Here is a 6,721-nt window from a genome sequence, read left to right on the forward strand (position 1 = left end):
ATATCAGTAAGGATTTCTTCTTTAATGTCAAGTTGTCATAACAAAGACATTTTGAATAATGTCAACTTGTATTAAAAGTGTCATAATTTACCAAATGACGCTTTATGACAACAGTCATAAATATTCATGAAGGTTTATTCATGTTCATGACAGGAGTTATGTCATGTTTATGAAAGTGTCATGTCAGTCTTATTAACCCCCCTTCAAAGAAAGTGTTACCGTTTATATTCATAAAAATGACAAAATATTAATACAGCTCACCTGATATTGAGGTGTACTGTGTACTGTACTGTAAGTACTTTCTAAAGTTTGTGCTTGATAAAAATGTATGACAATTATCATGTCGACCTGAGTATACATGACCAGTAATGATTTCAGCAAGAACATAGGAGCCATTGGCCAAGAAGCTCAGGAATAGTCTGCAATAGAACAGTAGCAATAATGGAATTAAAATCAATAAAACAAAATAAATCATCTGGACATATCAGCATAGCAAAATTCACCAGTAAGGGACTGAAACCTGTTATTTAAAGCAGGCGTTGTTTGCAGCGCAGCTGCAACTACACTCTGTTACTAAGCAGCAGCCAGATCCACACATGATCCACATGAACATCAACGCAAGCCTTTTATATCTTAGCCCAAAACTTCAGCCATCAATTCTGGCCTTCAACAACAACAACCTATGAAGGTCCCTGAGAGACCTCAGACTGATTTGGGGAGTCTGGAAGACATTTATTGTGTTCAAGGTCTGCTGTTGTGTTTGAAATGTTATAAAGCAAGAATAGAAAGACTTTATTGTTGTTATTCATAGCTCCTGTTAAGAAGCAGCCATCCAACACGTCACAAAAAAGCACAATATAAAGTTGATAAGACTGCTCTCCGGACCTGTGGTGGATGTGTACATACCACCACGTGCTACAGAAAAGGAAAAAAAAAGCAACAGGTCACGTTTCTACAAGGACATGATATTCTCAGTGTTTGAAGTAATTAAAAACACTATTGTGCAGATTCCATGAACTCTGGGAAACCCGATGTTTGAAGTCAAATATTTGTTTTATGAGACGAGACAGCTGTCTTAATCTGCTCTTTGCTGTCTAACAAGATCATATGTACCTGAAAAACAAATTTGTCAGTGTTTGCTTTGTGTACAGAATGAAGACGTAACAAGTGATGGAGTCACAGCTGTCATATAATCGGAGTATAAATTAAGTTTACGCATGATGATTACCACCCAGTGTCTCTTATGTACCAGCGTGTTTTCTAATAAACCCCGTAGGGGTAAAGACAAGCTGATCTACTTCTGCTTGCCGTTTCATGTCAGGGCGTCCTCAAAACTATAAGCCATCCTTAGCAGGAAAGTTTTACCGTGTTCCGTTTCTCCTCCAGAGAAGAAATAACTCCTGATGGGAGGACATGACGAAGAATATGTGTGAGGACAGGGTGTAAGCACTGCATGTGTCAGCCAGATGTGTTGTGTGGAAATGCTGCCAGCCTCTCATAATGTTTGCAAATGTGATGGGGGGCACAGGGTCTTCACAGTGTTTTTTATGTAAAAGATGTAATCAAATTACCCCCCCAAAAAATCATAAAAACTGTCATCAAATTACAAAGCAAAATGTTCCAGTGTGAGGTCTATTTTTGAAGGCTTTAGAGTTTTTTCTGTTTGGGTTTTATTGTGTGTGCTTTTTCGTTTTGTTTTATTTTATTTTTTTAACCGAAGCTATTAAATACAATCTATTCTAGAGTGGACTGTGGAGAGCCTCGCATAAACACTTTATGCACCAGATACCAACAATAAACTCAGAATCAGCTTCATTTGCTAAGTTTGTGTACGTAAACAAGGAATTTTGCTTTGGCTCGCTTTGCTCTTTACGAAGACATTTATAATATAAATATATATATATAAAAAGAAAAGGCTTTTTCTCTCTTGAAAATATGTATTTATGCAGTGGTTTTACAAAAGAGGAAGACAACGTAAATATAAATGTATTGGTCTGGGCGTGTTAAAAGCAGAAAAACATGAGGCCATCAATTCTAACCTTCAAAAAAACAACAACTAAAAACCTATGAAGGTCCCTGAGAGACCTCAGACTGATTTGGGGAGTCTGGAAGACATTTATTGTGTTCAAGGTCTGCTGTTGTGTTTGGAATGTTATAAAGCAAGAATAGAAAGACTTTATTGTTCTTATGGATAGCCCCTGTTAAGAAGCAGCCATCCAACACGTCACAAAAAAGCACAATATGAAGTTGATAAGACTGCTCTCCGGACCTGTGGTGGATGTGTACATACCACCTTGTGGTATGTACATGTGGCAGTGCTAGACCAACACTTACCAGGGATAGGGCAAACTTTCATTGTTTAATACATTAAGTGATCCACAGTGATGATGAGAGAAGCAAGTATGTGGTTGCATGTGACCGTACAACCACATGGAATGTCAAATACTCCATGTGGTTGTCCATGTATACTCCTTGGCTAGTCCACTGTCCGAGATCAGACCAATAACAGCGGTGTCATCTGCAAACTTCAGGAGTTGCACAGACGGGTCTGCTGAGGTGCAGTCATTTGTGTACAGAGAAAAAAGGAGAGAGGAGAGAACACACCCCTGGGGGACGCCAGTGCTGATGCTTCTTATGTGAGAAAAGCTGCCAGTCAGTCAGGAACCTGGTGATCTAACGACAGGTGGAGGTCGGCACTGCGAACTGGGTGAGCTTCTAAAGAAGGATGTCTTGGTTAAAAGTGTTGAAGGCCAAGCTGAAGATCACACACAGGATCCTGACGTTTGTCTTGGGTGTTCTGGGAGGAGCAGGATGAAGTGTATGGTCCCAAGTTGATTGTTTCCTGTGCAGTTTGACCTGTAGGTAAACCACAGACTTCAGCACCAGTCATTTGAGCGAGTTGTTGAAGCATCTGAAGGACATTGTGAAGGACATTCTTCCACATTCAAGCTCATTAACACATTCGAGTTTGAGATAATTTGAACTTTTTGGTGGATTATACTGGAAACAACTATCGGACATTTTGGCTAAAAGGGAAAGAAATTGCTTATCAAATGTATTCAGGTAGGTGGTGATGCTCTGTTGGTACTAAGGGATCAAAATGGTACCAACACCATTAACCCAAATTCTGACCGTACAATCTGGATGTCATGGGTGAAATCGAGAAAAATCGTAGAACCAGGCTATCTTTTTTCCAATCTGTTACTGGGAGCTTCCGGTTTTTATTGTAAACTTGGAGCTTGATTTTAAACTTTAGAGTAAAAATGAAAACTCAATTGGATACGCTTCCTGTGCCAGGTAATTACTGTTAGTTGAATGCAAATACTGTATATTTTTGTCCCCTTTTGGTGAGCCTGTGCATATTGTACAGGCTCACCATAAAGGGAGCCTGATTATTGCTGGTCTAATCTAAGAGGAGAGGAGTCTGCTGCGGTCTTCCACTGCTGATGGTCAAAAATTGTATTCTGAATATCTTGGTTTCTAAAAGTAATTATTTTGAGCTAATGTAGATTATTATCGTCTTGAATCAGTCTGCCCATTCTGCTCTGACAGCAAAAGGGCATTTTATTAACAAAAAGGCCTTTTAACAGAATGCAGTTCTTGCCGTCACTTGTGTTTTTTCTACTCATCAGCAGATATAGACCAAACATCTTACCATTTCAATTATAGCTAGAGTTAAAGAGGTTGTTTATGCTAACAACATTTTTAGCTGACTACTATCTCTGGCTGAGCATTTTTTTGTTTACTGTATATTTACTTTTTTAGGTTGAAGGTTTCTGTTGTGTAAGTTTTTATATCTGTCAGCCAATCTAAGGAAGCTGACCGAGCAACTGTTGCTGTTTTGTACTTTTACAGAGACTTTGGCAAAATATGAATCCGATAGACTATTGGTGGAGGATGGTAAAGAGGCTTCAAAAACTTCACTTTTATGAAACGTAAAAATATCTATGGAAACGTGCAAGAAAATCTTTTTTTAATAACTGTTTACCAATAGAAGGGTGTAATTGCTGCGATGAAAATAAAGAAATTCAGTTTGAATGCAGAAGTAATATTCAACATGTCAGTTTGATTAAATTGTAAAAAAATTAATTAATTAACACTTCTTTCATCATTGTTTTATTATAATTTGAGATATGCTGATCTCATTTCAATTTAATTCAAAAACTTTGATTACATTTTTTTAAAAATAATTTTTCATTGAAATCTGCAACATTGCTTACCAAAAGTAGTAGGTTATAGTGAAGTCCAGTTGCTAAATCATCTGATATTTAATGTAATCTCTAATAATTAGCATCTAACCCATGCTAAATGTAGTCAACATTTATTAATTAATACTGTCATCTTCGGACATAACTAACTGTTATTAAGACATCTGCTTCAAGTTTACGGTCACAGCAACTTTTTGGGGGGCGCGACATGACGTCACACACACACCTGTTCCCACGGAAACGGAGAGGGTGTCACGCGCCGACCCCTGCTCACCCGCTCAGAGCAAGCAGCGATAATTGACATGAAGGCGCTCCGGCTAAAACGCAGCTTTAATGGGGTTATTAGCAATTCAACCGCCTCTCTGATGAACCGCTGCTGCTGCCATAAACCAGAAAGTATTTCACAAATGTGATAGGGAGGCTTTTAGCTGGAGCGCTGAACGCTGAGGTCGCCCACAACATTAACCACGGAGGGGGGGAGACAGAGAGAGAGAGAGAGAGAGAGAGAGAGAGAGAGAGAGAGAGAGAGATGAATTCAGGCTGATGTATCCCAGGATGTTTCTCAGTTCTCTGTGTTCAGAAGCCGCCGTGTGACGGGCTGTTTGTGGACAAACACTCGTGTGTCGAGGCGCTGGTTGATGCATGTGGGGACTCTCACTAAAGCGCAAGGATACAGTGACACCTGTCGTCTCCAACCAGAGCTGCTGAAGTGCGGCAGCCCGCTACCCAGCTCAGTTCCGGGGGAAATAAAGAAACGCCACACGAGAAGGAAGTGCAGCTAGACCAACACTTACCAGTTGGTCTAGCACTTCTTTTGGATAAGAACAAGCGGCCCACAAATCAGAAAAAAATATTGAAATGATCTCTCTGTTTGGCAGCGCTTTCAAAATGGAAAGGAAACGTGCTGCTGTTTATGTCGGAAGAACTGCGCTCGTCAACTTTCAGAGAAATTTTAATTGGCCAGCAGGGGGCGGTGTTCACCTGGAACGTTTCTGATGCTCGTCACTGTCAGTAAACATGTTCTGTTTGTGTCATTTCAATCTTCGCAAAGATTGAAATATTTCCAACATTTACTTATTGTAATTTTGATTATCATTACAAATAATGAAAAACTGAAATTTATAATCTCAGAACATTACAATATTAATTAACAGATATTTTACATAGAAATTTCACGTCTTTGGATGTATTGCTGATTTCTTGGTATGTGTCGTTGGGGCTCTTTTTGCATGAATCGCTGCATCACTACGTTACGGCATGGAAGTGCAGTTCTGCTGATTTGTAGTGGAAACCCAGACTGCTTTAGAGCTGTGTCCTCTTGACAACACTCTCTCCAGACTCTGGAACGTTGATTTCCAATAGAAACTCAAACTTGACTTCCATCATAAAAAAAAGAAAACTTTGAATCATTGATCTACAGTGCAGTTCTTAATTCTTTTTCTTAGCTCAATGAATTCACTTGTAGTTCAAATGTCGGATTGTCAGTCTATGGTGGTTCTTGATGCGCTGACTCCAGACTCAATGTAATCTTTTGGAGCTTTTTGAATCTATTTTGCTTGACAATCGTCTCAGTGCTGTGGTTCTTCCTACTGCTGGTGTGCCTTTTCCTGTCACGCTTTTCCCTTCGACTCTACTTTCTTCAAACATGTTTGGATACAGCACTTTGAACAACCAGCTTCTTTAGCGAAGCCTTTTTGTGGATGTAAGTGACTGTTGTCTGGACATCTGTCCAATCTGCAGTCTGTTGTTTATTTTATTTTGTTGATTTTTTTCCCACTTTCTAAAATAACACTGCATTCAGATTTTTTGAGATGTAACTTTAATCACTGCAACTGTATTGGCTTTGAAATGTTAAATTTTAGGGGGGACATTTTTTTTTTTTTCTGTCTCTGGGAGTTTTCAGGTTTTTCTTGTTTTCCCAACTTGTAAATTTCAGCTTCTGAGTAAAACTGGCAAGCACGATTAAATGCTCACTCTCAACCAAACATGAAATACCAAGTAAAAAAACAAACATTCATTAACTGCCGTTCTTAGTGACAAGCCAAAATACTATTAGCTATATTAGCTAATACCAGAATAATGTGTTCTGGTATTAGCTAGCTGTATTCTACATTGTATGTATTCAAACAGCAGAAGGAAACCTTTTTACCAAAATACATTGTACAGTATATATATGAAAGACTGAGATACAAACTGGCAGATGCACAAATAAACATTTTGTTAAAGCAGTTACTTTACGTTTTAAAAATGGCAGCCATATTGGATTAAAAAGTTAGGGTCGGTGAAAAATCATTAACTTTCCTACTTGGAGCTCTGGCTTGTCCCGTTTCTTTTTTACAGGGCTGAACTTCATATTATTAAATTATGATAGAAATTGTATTCACAAAACACAACAAAACATGTCTTGCCAATAAAAAATAACATTTTCATTAAATACATCAATTAGTACTGTGTGTCTTTCACTGAGATTATTATATAAACTATTTGTGGCTGTTTTTTCTCAGTTCCGTTTC

The sequence above is a fragment of the Poecilia reticulata genome, chromosome 1 (assembly GCF_904066995.2).
Source record: "Poecilia reticulata chromosome 1, P_reticulata-male-v2, whole genome shotgun sequence".
Taxonomy (NCBI): domain Eukaryota; kingdom Metazoa; phylum Chordata; class Actinopteri; order Cyprinodontiformes; family Poeciliidae; genus Poecilia; species Poecilia reticulata.